This window comes from Rhinatrema bivittatum, chromosome 9, assembly GCF_901001135.1.
Source record: "Rhinatrema bivittatum chromosome 9, aRhiBiv1.1, whole genome shotgun sequence".
Lineage (NCBI taxonomy): Eukaryota > Metazoa > Chordata > Amphibia > Gymnophiona > Rhinatrematidae > Rhinatrema > Rhinatrema bivittatum.
Window position 1 is genome coordinate 21,364,414 of NC_042623.1, and position 15,397 is coordinate 21,379,810.

The window sequence follows — 15,397 nt, forward strand, 5'->3', positions numbered from 1 at the left end:
TTTCACTGCTTTCTTCCCTCCCTCAAGAATCGAGGGACACAGGAGAGGTGTGATGGGGCAGGAAGAGAGAAAGGCAGGAGAGTCGTACTGAAGCGATCACTGGCAAAAAAAAAGGGAAGTCATAAAAGAGCATGGAGAACAGAGGAGTGGGGAAGAGGGAGAGAGGGTCCAGCCCTGGGGTGGGAGGGAGAAGCTGTGGGAGAGAGGATACTGCCTGCGGGGGGGGGGGGGAGAGAGAGAGAGAAGTTATTAACATTTTCTCCTGGCTCTCTCAATGATTTGAAATATCCTTGGTGGCCCTTTTAAAATGTTTGGGGTATCCTGGTCTAAAGCATTCTGGAGGCGAATGAAAAGCAGGAGTCTATTTGGGTCACTCCATCTTGGGAGAGTGTCAGTGAAGTGTCCTCTGGCACCTTCTCCTCCTGCATGCTCCAAATATATATTTTTCTTAGTGTGTCAAATACTTCTCTTTTGGCAGACAAATATTTCCTGAACATCATCTTTTACAACACTTGCTATCCGAGTTCTCCCCTGTTTACCCTCCAGTGGCCATAAAGGAATGTGGGTGAATCAAACCCAGAGTGAAAACCATGATACAGTGATTTCTTTAAATGGCAAACACTATAAGACCTTCGCTGCATTTGAAGGGTGTCAGGGCACTAAGAATCCAGTTACCAAGTAATGTAGACTTCACAGCTGCTGAAGGGGAGATGCAGCGTGATTGATGAGGCTGCTGTGTGATTTCATACCTGGGCTATATTTTGCTAGGTGTGGTGTAGTAATGTTTACAACCAAGAGGAAAGTGCTCCCTGCTATAGGAGCACTCGGCTATGTCCGGGCGTCCTGCAATGAGACTTCATGGTGCTTTTTGACTGCTCAGATCCCTCCGTGATGAGTTGCATTCCAGCTTGGACTAGAGCCAGGAAGCCTGTGGGCCTGCAGCAGGTCCTATAAAGCAATGGAGCTTGCTGTACCCGCTTGCAAGACTGCCTGCCAAGATCTGAACCTTCGCGTGGTCTACAGTACAGTTTTCTCAAGCACATGACTTTATTTGAAGTCACAAGGGCCTTATTCGATGCTAAGATATGAGTTGCCTCTTCACCATACAATCTAGTTTTATCAAATGTCTACAAGAGCCTAGCAATCAATATATTAGTACATTTATGCACGTTAAAAAAAAAAAATGTGTTAGCATGCATGCCAAACTGCCCCACCCCACCCCTACACACACAGAGCATGTATCCACACTTAAATGAGAGAATTTTATGTACAAATTAGGATTGAGTGGGTGCAGGTAAATAACGAGGCCTTCCATCCTTCCCTCACTGTTTACCATGTACTTTTTCACTTTGGGCTGGTTAACATGGGGGATCTCGAGAGGCGGCTGGCATGCACACTACCTTTTTAGGTTAACAGTGCACGCTGGTCCAAGTTATTGTTAAATGTAAACTGCTTTGCTTTATTGGAAAGGCTGCATAGCAAATGGAATAAACTAAACTAATGTACTCAATGTTTAACATGTGCATGCTATTATTAAGTGCATCTCTCCGTATGTGGCATTTTAGCATGTACCTTATACGTTTACTGATGCACGGGCTAGAATACTTTTGAGGTGAGTTTGTGTGCATGGGCCCCTTGTAATAGACCTATTATTTTAGTTGTTCACGGTAAAGCTACAAGCTTTTTTCACATTTGGGCTTGAAGGAAAAAAAGGCAGCCTTTCCTGGCTGCTTGTTAAATGAATAAGGGTGATAGAGTAATGATGGCCAGGAGAACAGAGGAGAGACAAAGAGATGGAGGAACAGTCCTAAATTCCCCTTTATTCTTGTGAATTTTCTGTGCTTGGTTTGCAGAACGTGGCAATAGATCATCACCAGAGAAACTACAGCTGATTTATCCTGAAAAAAGGTCTACTGGGAGATAAAGATATAGAACTGGAGAAACATGATGGCAGAAATAGACCGTATGGCTCATCTAGTCTGCCCACCCATTCAATTAATTTAGCATTATAATTCCCATTGCATCCTTATCCCATGCTTTCTTGAATTCAGATATTGTTTTTGTCTGCACCACCTCCACTGGGAAGGCTGTTCCATGCATCCCCCACCCTCTAAATATTTCCTAAGATTACTCTTGAGTCTACCCCCTTTCAACCTCATCTCATGACCCCCTCATTCTAGAGCCTGCTTTCCATTGAAAGAGGCTCACCTCCTGTGCATGGAAACCTTTGAGATATTTCAATGCCTCTCTCATACCTCCCCTATTTCGCCTTTCCTCTAGTGTGTACGTGTTTAGATCTTTAAGACTAATCCCCAGATGCTTTAGAATGAAGACGACTGACCATTTTAGTAGGCTCCCTCTGGAGCGACTCCATCCTGTTTATATCCTGGTGAAGGCGCGGTCTCCAGAACTGTACTCAGTATTCCAAGTGAGATCTCACCAGGGACCTATACAGGGGCAATATCACCTCCCTTTTTCTGCTGATCATTCCTCTCGCTCTGCGTTTACCATCACTTTATTCACTTGTTTGGCTACCTTAAGGTCATCAATACAATCGCTCCCAGATCCTGCTCTCTCCTCCAATATTGTACCTTTCCCTTGGCTTTTTGCAGGCTAAATGCGTTTCTCTGAACTTTTTAGCATTAAATCTTAGCTGCCAGACCTTAGACCATTCCTCGAGCTTTGCTGGATCCCTCCTCATATTTTCTACTCCTTCCTGGCTGACCACCCTGTTACAGATATTGATATCATTGGCAAAAAGATGAACTTTTCCCGACAATCCTTCTGTTATATTAATCACAAAAAATGTTGAAAAGAACAGGTCCAAAGGTAAGTCTTTGCCACAGTTGCCTCCTAAATCATGTCAAAAAGCACCCCAATGACAAAAGGTAGCCAAGGTATATACTAGGGAGGTGCAGGGGTAAAAACATTTATTTTGTTTTGCTTTGGGGGGGTGGGGCGGTTCCTCACGAATTTAATTTTGTTTAATTTGTTTCTTTTGTTTAAAAAAAGAAAGAATCAAGCATTAAAGAAACCCCACAAACCCCAAAACAAATATGACATCCCCAAGGATTGGCCACACGAGGGCCCTGAATAAAACGTTAATATCATGAGCCTTCCATCCCCCATTAGTCCCTCCCACTTGGACGGTCTGGATTGGATGCCTCAACCCTATTTAGCCCGGCCATTTTAGAACTCTTTGGAATCAGTTTGAGGAAGCCTTGGAACAGTGAGGATGTTTTGTTTTACACTCTGGTGTGGACTCGCCGTGCACTCTCCTGCCATAGCATCCTCCTTCCACTAATTTACAGAAGAGATATTTTTATGCTTGATTCCCTTTTGGGAACTAAAGAAACTCTCACCCGGAGGACCGAAGACCTGTGAGTCCACTCTAAACCCTAGGTGGATAAGCACCAGTGATGAATCCTGCTGCGAGAGACAGTGAAAGCTGAGGATGTGTCCAACTTTAGAAGTATTTTTTAGACACAGACAGTGTGGGGAGGGTTTTTTGTTCTCCCCTTTCCACTGGGATGCAGTGCTGAGGTAGCCTGATCCCCTCTGACTTTTCCCCAAGAGAAGTCCCCAGAAATATCAACTAAGAACGAAAGAACCAGATCGAGAGACCCCAACCGGATTTCCACTCATGGGAGATGGACTAAGGTAGGACATTTTGAAGTTGGGTGAGCTTTGTGCATTTAAAATCATCATAGGAGCTCTACCCAGATACCTGAAATAAAAGGACACCTACCTACAGCAGTCAGATGTAACTTCAACATTATGGACAAATGGACTTTAACATCCAGAGCCTGGTTCTGTCTGATATTTCTCAACATCTCATCCCATGGGATATACCTACAGTCTACACACACTGAAAGCAAAACAGCATCATCTGAGCCATAAGTGAGAGCTCCTCCCCCCCCCCCCCCCCCCCCCCAATAAAAAGAATCCCCTCAGGATTGAGCAAATTGCTAGTCGGAGCAGTCCCAAAGGAAACTAATATATTTGTCTGCCCTTGGGATTAAAACCCCACAAAGGGTTACACAAAAAAAAGGAAATGGCCTCCCAAAGCCTTCTATCCCCACCACCCATCCCTACCACCTGGAAAAAGGCCGAGACCAGGATCCTCCCTGGCCCCCGCTTACACAGGCTAATGGGGTTATGCTGGTGAGGCCTAGGCTCAGGCCAAAGCCTTGACCTTCAGTAGGCCTAGGCCATGGTAGATCACTGTGACATTGGCCTAGGTTCTATGCAAGCTTGCTGCTTGGAGGCCTGGTCCCAACTCCTTATCCAAGGCCTGATGCTAGGATCTAGGCTGGATGCTGGGCTTGGTCACGGCCGGATACCAACCTCTGGGCCTCAGCCTATGCCAAGCCCGGGCCCAGGCTCACTGCTGGGGCCTGGTCCAGGGACCGGGTCCCAATGCCTAGGCCCAGGCCCGATACTGGGGCCCAGTTCGGAAATCGGGTCCCAACACCTGGGCCTCAGCCCAGGGCCAATGCCATATCCTGACACCTGAGCATCGGCCTAGGCCAGAATCTGGGCCCAGGCTCGACATTGGGGCCTGGCCCAGAAGCTGGAACCTGATGTTGGGGGCCTCAGTCCAGGGTCAGAACCAGGCCCAGAGACCAGAGCACTGCCCGCATAGGTCCTCTTCTTTTTCTTTCAAAGGACAGCATTTGCTGAGGACACGCCAAAGTTAATTAACTCCAGCACATCCTGCTCTGCAGAGAACACCATTTTAATGTATGGCAATTAATTGGCTTGGCCCAGGCCAAGACCTAAGTGTCCTGGTGTTGGGCTGAAGTGCAGGTGTCAGGACACGGCCTCCAGATTGGGTTTGGGATGAGGCCCAGGTGTTGGGACCTGGCCATGGCGTTGGATCCCTGATGGATCAGGTAAATGGAGGTTAGAAAATTTCCTGACCCTGGCAAAACTTTTCAGGGGGGGAGAGGGGGCCTGGGCCTTTACTCAGGTCTCGGCTGAGACTCCAGCTTCAGGCCGAGATCCTGGAGTCATGCTTGGCCTATGCCTAGGTGAGGCCCCAGTTTAGGCATAGGCACGACAGGAGATTTTAACCAAATTAAACTAATAGGATTTATTTAATTTTGGGGGGAGGGGCAATCAATTCATTTCATGGCCCCTGAAAGAAACAAATTAGCCCTTATTCACTGCATTTTTCAATTTTGGTTACAATGAATACATATCCCAAGCAGTGGTGTGCGGTCAGGGCCTTTGAGAGATTTACTGAATCCACAATCCTAATTGACTTTTTTTTAGCAGTGTCATCACTACTACCTCGGGTGCAGCCTTCTGCTCCATTTACCAGGTGGAGCTGCGGGGCCAATGGAAGCTGACAAAGCATGCAGGGCCAATAGCAAGGAGCCAAGCAGCAGGAAGCAGCATGGGGGTGGAGCCAATAGGAACAGCATTTCCATGCCCATCGTCAGCATAGTAGTACAACACGGGGCAGAAGGAGGGACAGGTCTTCCATCCAAAGCAGATGTCCCACGAGCTTTGCTGATTGCACTGTGCAGAGCAGAAGGCAGGGCTTCCCTTCAGGCCATGCTGGTTCTGTCATGTGGCCCATGCAAGCATAAGGCTGAGGCAAAAGAAGCAGCACCACAGCAATAGAAGGGCTAGAATGAGGGCCCTATGGAACATTGGTCTCTTAAAGAGGCTCAAGCAGAAGGTCAGACTAATCACTGCTGGGGACTGGGGCAAGGGAGTTAGGGATGTTCAGAGTGAAATTGCTGGGGAGGGACTCATGGTGGGTGGAGATTTGAAAGCGAGATTGCTGGGGACTCTCGTGGGGCTGAGAGTGAGTGAGAGTTCTGGGGACTCTAGGAGGGTTGAGATTTAGTGAGTTCTGGGGACTCTGGGGGTTTGAGAGTGCTGGGTGGAGCCAAGAATGAGTGAGTGCTGGGTGGAGCCAAGAATGAGTGAGAGTGAGCATTCTGGGGACTGGGGGGTTGAGAGTGAGCTTTCTGGGGACTCTGGGGGTGCTGAGTGATAGTTCTGGGGACTAACAACTGAAAAGCAGGTTGTTAATACAAGCAAAAACCACACTTTGAAATGTCTGTATGCCAATGCCAGAAGTCTAAGAAGTAAGATGGGAGAGTTAGAGTGTATAGCAGCAAATGATGAGATTGACATAATTGGCATCACAGAGATTTGGTGGAAGGAGGATAACCAATGGGACAGTGCTATATCAGGGTACAAATTATATTGCAATGATAGGGAGGATCATCTTGGTGGGGGTGTGGCACTTTATGTCCGGGAGGGTATAGAGTCCAACAGGATAAAGATCATACAAGAGACTAAATGCTCAGTAGAATCTATATGGGTAGAAATCCCATGTGTGTTGGGTAAAAGTATAGCGATAGGAGTATACTACTATCCACCTGGACAAAATGGTCAGACAGATGATGAAATGCTAAGAGTAATCAGGGAAGCTAACCAATTTGGGAGTGCAGTAATAATGGGAGATTCAAATTACCCCAATATTGACTGGGTAAATATAACATCAGGACTTGCTAGAGACATAAAGTTCCTGGATGTAATAAATGACTGCTTCATGGAGCAATTGGTTCAGGAACCAACAAGAGAGGGAGCTATTTTAGATTTAATTCTTAGTGGTACACAGGATTTGGTGAGAGGTAATGGTGGTGGGGCCATTTGGCAACAGTAATCATAATATGATCAAATTTAAACTAATAACTGGAAGGGGGACAATAAGTAAATCTGCAGCTCTAACACTAAACTTTCAAAAGGGAAACTTTTGATAAAATGAGGAAAATAGAAAAAAACTGAAAGGTGCAGCTACAAAGGTTAAAAGTGTTCCATAGGCATGGACATTGTTTAAAAATACAATCCTAGAGGCGCAGTCCATATGTATTCCACGCATTAAGAAAGGTGGAAGGAAGGCAAAATGATTACCATCATGGTTAAAAGGTGAGGTGAAAGAGGCTATTTTAGCCAAAAAAATATCCTTCAAAAATTGGAAGAAGGATCCATCTGAAGAAAATAGGATAAAACATAAGCATTGGCAGTCAAGTTAAGTGTAAAACATTAATAAGACAGGCAAAGAGAGAATTTGAAATGAAGTTTGCCATAGAGGCAAAAACCCATAATAAAAACTTTAAAAAATATATCCGAAGCAAGAAACCTGTGAGGGAGTCGGTTGGACCATTAGATGATCGAGGGGTTAAAGGGGCTCTTAGGGAAGATAGGACCATTGCAGAAAGACTAAATGAATTCTTTGCTTCCGAGTTTACTAATGAGGATGTTGGGGAGATACCAGTTCCGGAGATGGTATTCAGGGGTGATGAGTCAGATGAACTGAACGAAATCACTGTGAACCTGGAAGATGTAGTAGGCCAGATTGACAAACTAAAGAGTAGCAAATCACCTGGACCGGATGGTATGCATCCTAGGGTACTGAAGGAACTGAAAAATGAAATTTCTGATCTATTAATTAAAATTTGTAACCTATCATTAAAATCATCCATTGTACCTGAAGACTGGAGGGTGGCCAATGTAACCCCAATATTTAAAAAAGGCTTCAGGGGCAATCCGGGTAACTATAGACCAGTGAGCCTGACTTCAGTGCTGGGGAAAATAGTGGAAACTATTCTCAAGATCAAAATCATAGAGCATATAGAAAGACATGATTTAATGGGACACAGCATGGATTTACTCAAGGGAAGTCTTGCATAACAAAGCTGCTTCATTTTTTTGAAGGGGTTAATAAACAAGGATAAAGGTGAACCGGTAGATGTAGTGTTTTTGGATTTTCAGAAGGCGATTGATAAAGTCCCTCATGAGAGGCTTCTAAGAAAACTAAAAAGTCATGGGATAGGAGGTGATGTCCTTTCGTGGATTACAAACTAGTTAAAAGACAGGAAACAGAGAGTAGGATTAAATGGTCAATTTTCTCAGTGGAAAAGGGTAAACAGTGGAGTGCCTCAGGGATCTGTACTTGGACCGGTGCTTTTCAATATATATATATATATATATATATATATATATATATATATAAATGATCTGGAAAGGAATACACGAGTGAGGTTATTAAATTTGCGGCCGATACAAAATTATTCAGAGTAGTTAAATCACAAGCGGATTGTGATATATTACAGGAGGACCTTGCAAGACTGGAAGATTGGGCATCCAAATGACAGATGACAAGTGTAAGGTCTTGCATATAGGGAAAAATAACCCTTGCTGTAGTTAAACTATGTTAGGTTCCATATTAGGAGCTACCATCCAGGAAAAAGATCTAGGTATCATAGTGGATAATACTTTAAAATTGTCGGCTCAGTGTGCTGCAGCAGTCAAAAAATGTCATAATGTCTCTTTATCGCTCCATGGTGAGACCGCACCTTGAATACTGTGTACAATTCTGGTCGCCGCATCTCGAAAAAGATATAGTTGCGATGGAGAAGGTACAGAGAAGGGCAACCAAATGATAAAGGGGTTGGAACAGCTCCCGTATGAGGAAAGGCTGAAGAGGTTAGGGCTGTTCAGCTTAGAGAAGAGACGGCTGAGGGGGGATATGATAGAGGTCTTTAAGATCATGAGAGGTCTTGAACAAGTAGGTGTGAATCCGTTATTTACACTTTCGAATAACAGAAGGACTAGGGGGCATTCCATGAAGTTAGCAAGTAGCACATTTAAGACTAATCGGAGAAAATTCTTTTTCACTCAACGCACAATAAAGCTCTGGAATTTGTTGCCAGAGGATGTGATTAGTGCAATTAGTGTAGCTGGGTTCAAAAAAGGGTTTGGATAAGTTCTTGGAGGAAAAGTCCATTAACGGCTATTAATCAAGTTTACTTAGGGAATAGCACTGCTATTAATTGCATCAGTAGCATGGGATCTTCTTAGTGTTTGGGTAATTGCCAGGTTCTTGTGGCCTGGTTTGGCCTCTGTTGGAAACAGGATGCTTGGTTTGATGGACCCTTGGTCTGACCCAGCATGGCAATTTCTTATGTTTTTATGGGGGGCTGAGTGAGATTTCTGGGGGAGAAGAGTGAGTGAGAGTTCTGGGGACTCTGGGGAAGGCTGAGAGTGAGTGAGAGTTCTGGAGAGTCTGAGGGGGGCTGAAAGTGAGTGAGAGTTCTGGAGTCTCTGAGGGGGCTGAGAATGAGAGTTATGGGGTCGCTGGGGACTCTGGGAGGGTGGGAAAGGGATAGATGGTAGAGAATGCTAGGGAGCTGAGGGATTGAGAGAGAAGGCTGTAGGGGGCATGGTGAGGATGAGCTATAGCTGCTGTTTCTGTAGTAGAGGATGGGATGTGAGAATAATTTGATTTTCTCTGTTTTTTTGAGAAACGTGCCTCTCTGAATATTTCTGTATGGTATATCAGAGGAAAAGCATTTCTGTTTTTATTTCTCCGGTTTTGCATTGCAGGCCGAATCTGGCTTCTTGGGTTTTCCAGGCAGTTTACCCATGCTTCTCTTTCTAATTTGTGGTCACTCATTCTCTCTTTGATGAGGCTGGCTGTGTTTTGCATGTGGGACCGAGGTGAGGTATTCTGTGAACCTGTTTTTGTGGGAGTATCTAGAACAGTGCACTTGTTCTGTTTTCGTATCTCCCGGTAGGAGGGTCTTGATGTGGTAGAGTGTAGGAAGTAGGGAAGTGACTGTCAAACATTTATGACTATTGTACCCCTTTCAAGAGTTTTAGATGTCTTGTGTGCTCCTAGGGTCACAAAAATTCAAAATTCACAGCAAATATACCCCTATTCTTTGGCTCCCCCCACCCAAAATAAACACATACATACAAGCACACCAGCATTTCACCCCCCTGACAGACTTCCATTCTCTCTCATTTACTTGTTCCCCAGGGAGGTGGAGAGGGGAAAGGAAGGTGTTTATGCTAGGGGTTGCGGGGGGGGGGGGGTGGGTATAGGGGAGGGAAATTATTATGCCTAGGGGGTGGGTTGGGAGATAGTGAAAAGAAAGTGATAGGGAACTGGGCATAAGGAGCAGGAAGGGAGGGTGATTATGCCATGATGTGAGCAGGAGAGGGAAGAGAAGGGGGAGATAGTGACTTCAGAGCCAGGAAAAATAGTGGAAAGTGTTCTAAACATCAAAATCACAGAAGTCAGCATGTCTTTACCCAAGGCAAATCTTGCATTACAAATCTGCTTCACTTTTTTGAAGGAGTTAATAAACACGTGGATAAAGGTGAACCGGTAGATGTAGTATATATACTTGGATTTTCAGAAGGCGTTTGACAAAGTTCCTCATGAGAGGCTTCTAGGAAAAGTAAAAAGTCATGGGATAGGTGGCGATGTCCTTTCGTGGATTACAAACTGGCTAAAAGACAGGAAACAGAGAGTAGGATTAAATGGACAATTTTCTCAGTGGAAGGGAGTGGACAGTGGAGTGCCTTAGGGATCTGTATTGGGACCCTTACTTTTCAATATATTTATAAATGATCTGGAAAGAAATACGACGAGTGAGATAATCAAATTTGCAGATGACACAAAATTGTTCAGAGTAGTTAAATCACAAGCAGATTGTGATAAATTGCAGGAAGACCTTGTGAGACTGGAAAATTGGGCATCAAAATGGCAGATGAAATTTAATGTGGATAAGTGCAAGGTGATGCATATAGGGAAAAATAACCCATGCTATAGTTACACAATGTTAGGTTCCATATTAGGTGCTACAACCCAAGAAAGAGATCTAGGCGTCATAGTGGATAACACATTGAAATCGTCGGTTCCGTGTGCTGCGGCAGTCAAAAAAGCAATGTTGAGAATTATTAGAAAGGGAATGGTGAATAAAACGGAAAATGTCATAATGCCTCTGTATCGCTCCATGGTGAGACCGCACCTTGAATACTGTGTACAATTGTGGTCGCCGCATCTCAAAAAAGATATAATTGCGATGGAGAAGGTACAGAGAAGGGCGACCAAAATGATAAAGGGAATAGAACAGCTCCCCTATGAGGAAAGACTAAAGAGGTTAGGACTTTTCAGCTTGGAGAAGAGACGGCTGAGGGGGGATATGATAGAGGTTTTTAAAATCATGAGAGGTCTAGAACGGGTAGATGTGAATCGGTTGTTTACTCTTTCGGATAATAGAAAGACCAGGGGTCACTCCATGAAGTTAGCATGGGGCACATTTAAAACTAATCGGAGAAAGTTCTTTTTTACTCAACCCACAATTAAGCTCTGGAATTTGTTGTCAGAGGATGTGGTTACTGCAGTTAGTATAGCTGTGTTTAAAAAAGGATTGGATAAGTTCTTGGAGGAGAAGTCCATTACCTGCTATTAATTAAGTTGACTTAGAAAATAGCCACTGCTATTACTAGCAACGGTAACATGGAATATACTTAGTTTTTGGGTACTTGCCAGGTTCTTATGGCCTGGATTGGCCACTGTTGGAAACAGGATGCTGGGCTTGATGGACCCTTGGTCTGACCCAGTATGGCAATTTCTTATGTTCTTATGAAAGTGATAGGGAACTGGGCATAAGGAGCAGGAAGGGAGGGTGATTATGCCATGGTGCGAGCAGGAGAGGGAAGAGAAGGGAGATTATGCCAGGGGTGGTTGAGAAGATGATTGTTGCATGGGATGAATTTATCGCATCCCCCTCCTGTGAATGTCACCGCACGCCCCTGATCCACCAGGATCTCAGCCCTCACTACCTCCCGCCGGCTGCTGCCCCACAACATCCAGTCCTCCTCCTCCTCCTCCATTTCTAGCATGGGAGAAAAGCAGAGCTGAAAGAAATTCCCTGTGATGCACCGTCCCTCGGGCAGGTAATATTTTACTCCAGGGGCTCATGCCTGCTTTATAAGGTTTGCTTACTGTTCCTAGGAACCATTCGACAAATGCATTATACCAATCCCCACCCTCGGTAGTCACCTCCTCACCAGCCCTCCAGATCTTTCACACCATCTCTCAAACCTTCTTATCCCCCACCTCACCCCCTACTGATCCAACGAATCCCCAACCATGCCTCCGCCCAACTGCCGCCTCCCAATCCCCACTCAGTGTGAGTTTCTGTTCAACCCCCAATCTCTAAGGCTCTGCTCACCCTCCCTCACACACCACACCCATTCCCAAGTCTCATTCCCTCCAACCCAATCTCAAAGTTCCTGCTCTCTTCCACCCAACCCAATCACAGCATCCCCACCATCTTCCCCCCAAAAAATCCGAGTCCCCCTCCCCAGCCATCCCTGAAACGGCTTGTCTCCACCTACTCACAGAGGCCCTGCTCTCCACCCCCTCTCCTAATTTCTCATACTGCCCCAGAGCAGCACCTGTAATCCTCTTGCTGCAGAACTAGCTCCTCTGCTTCTCCTGCTGCTGTATCTACGGAGCCCTGCCTGGCTTGATTTCATCTGGACCTAAAGACTTCAGTTAAAACGTTTCCCCCCCCCCCCCCCCCAAAAGGATTACTCCATGTAGCATCGCTCCATTTCTTCACTGTATCCCCCCTACATCCTCCTCCCCCTCACCTCATTCCCAAAACTTACTCTGCCTCCCAATCCCCTTCCGTCTCAGAGTTCCTGTGCCTGGCGCTCCCCTCCGTCACTGTCAAGCCCCCGTATTAGGACAATTCTGCTAGGGATAAAATAACACTATCCTGTCTGCATAAATCTCACCCCTTCGCTTGTCTAGGCTGGAAATCCTGGTTTTTCTAAGGGAACTGGGATTTCACAGGCCAGGAATTAATAAATACATTTAAAAAAGACCCCTAAAACTCACTCACCTGCCAAGGAGTGACTGGGCAGACTCGCGGCCCAGCCCTGAGTGTCGTCCTTGGTTGCTCCTGGAATGGATGGAAGCCCCCGCCCTCCAGAGCAGAGCAGATGAAAATCCTTCTGGAGAACTCCCTCCCTCCCACGGTTATGTTTTCCTCCCCAGTGAATATTACAGGCATCCGGCCCGCCGTACCTTTGCCTCTTGTTCAGGGCTTGAAGTGTCAGAAAGCCGAGTCATTTGCTTGCAATGGGCATGGAGGGGACGGTAGGCACCTAATCACTGCCTGTGGCTTTGACTCAGTCATCCATAAACTGCAATATCCACTCCATTCCTTCCTTTTCATTCAATTGGCTCCAAATTGCTTCCAACAAGCTTTCCAGCTGCAAGAGGAGATGATGAGGCCTTTATTCTCATTAGGATGGACAGAAAGGAGACTGCAGCAGCCCACACTGGGATTTTAGCTTTACTTCCCCTGTGCCTCTGGATAGGCAAATGACATTCCGGGAAGCTTATATAAAGCCACTGATGTGCTAATGTTTGATACCCCAGATCACTGGACCATTAACTACATTACTGCCTGCTCTGCAAATTTGCTAGTGGTACTTCTTACCTTTTTTTTCCTGCTTGCATTAATAAGAATCATCCAGGGACAAGCTAACAATTCTTATAGTGAGGGTGCTGTCTGGTTTTTTGTTTTGTTTTTTTTTCTACCTCTCAACTGCATCTCTTCCGTCTCCCTATCTCCTCCCGTTACAGGAGAAGTCATCCTTCCATTGCAGCTGTTAGACAGAACTGAGTTTGTGGCCCCCACGGACAGCCCGCCTCCTCCTTCTCTTGTCCTGTGGCACAGTCACTTCCCTTTTTCCAACAGAGAGAGAAATCGGGAAAAGGAGCCGGGGCTGTAAAGGGAAACCCTCTCTCATGGTGCCTGTCCTGTCTTCTGCCATGGTGGACTGTGGTGGATCCGGCATTTGGTTCGGGGTGGGAGAAGGGGGGGGGGGGGGGGAGGAGGAGGGTAGACAGTGCTGGAGTCTCCCGGAAGCTGCCACAGCACAGGTCAGCACCAGCAGGTGCCCAGCGCAGCACTGCACATGTCTAATAGCACTACAGATATGGTAAGTAGGACATGCACGCTCATACATCCAAGTCAATTGCCAGCAGAAGACCCCTTTAATACACCTGCTTTACCTGTTCTGGGAGATGCTTTTCTAACCCATGGTTACTAATTGAGATGACTCAATCCAGCACCCCAGGATAAGTTGCTGATGGTTTGACCTTTTTGACTTGTTCTGAGCACGCTCCAGTTTTTGGAGAGTCGATCTGAGAGAGCTCGAGGTCTGGAAGGGTGTTCAGTGTGGAGTCCTAATGGATCCAGCTCCCTGCATAGCATTTGTAAGGTCCAGGAAGGATTATGCCGAGAACCTCCTCCAGATCTTTTCTCATGTTTGCAGCTACCAATGAATCATTATTTAACAAGCAGCAGGGCTTTGCATTATTTCAGTGATGGGGACCTCAGCTATAGAGAACTAAAATAACTGAGTCAGACTCTGAAGAACACCGGAATTCATTTTATCACCATGTGGTGCACTGACTGTTCAGGATTTGAATGTCTTGAAGCGATGTAATCATCCCTATCCTAACCTACACACACACTCCTCCTAACACAATCGTCCCTGTCCTAACCAACACACACACTCCTCCTGACACCATCGTCCCTGTCCTAACCCACACACACACACTCCTCCTGACACCATCGTCCCTGTCCTAACCTACACACACCACTCCTCCTGACACCATCGTCCCTATCCTAACCTACACACACACTCCTCCTGACACCATCGTCCCTATCCTAACCAATGCACACACTCCTCCTGACACCATCGTCCCTATCCTAACCAATGCACACCACTCCTCCTGACACCATCGTCCCTATCCTAACCAACACACACACTCCTCCTGACACCATCGTCCCTATCCTAACCTACACACACCACTCCTGACACCATCGTCCCTATCCTAACCAACACCCACCACTCCTCCTGACACCATCGTCCCTGTCCTAACCTACACCCACCACTCCTCCTGACACCATCGTCCCTGTCCTAACCTACACACACCACTCCTCCTGACACCACCGTCCCTGTCCTAACCTACACCCACCACTCCTCCTGACACCATCGTCCCTGTCCTAACCTACACACACCACTCCTCCTGACACCATCCTCCCTGTCCTAACCTACACACACCACTCCTCCTGACACCATCCTCCCTGTCCTAACCTACACACACCACTCCTCCTGACACCATCCTCCCTGTCCTAACCTACACACACCACTCCTCCTGACACCATCCTCCCTGTCCTAACCTACACACACCACTCCTCCTGACACCATCGTCCCTGTCCTAACCTACACACACCACTCCTCCTGACACCATCGTCCCTGTCCTAACCTACACACACCACTCCTCCTGACACCATCGTCCCTATCCTAACCTACACACACCACTCCTCCTGACACCATCGTCCCTGTCCTAACCTACACCCACCACTCCTCCTGACACCATCGTCCCTGTCCTAACCTACACACACCACTCCTCCTGACACCATCGTTCCTGTCCTAACCTACACCCACCACTCCTCCTGACACCATCCTCCCTGTCCTAACCTACACA

At 46.4% G+C, this 15,397-nt stretch overlaps 1 long non-coding RNA gene across 1 annotated transcript in view; it reads left to right on the plus strand.

Moving 5' to 3' along the window:
- Positions 1–15,397, plus strand: part of LOC115099513 — a 99,106-nt gene that overhangs the window by 30,892 nt on the left and 52,817 nt on the right. The gene's annotated exons all lie outside the window — the stretch shown is intronic.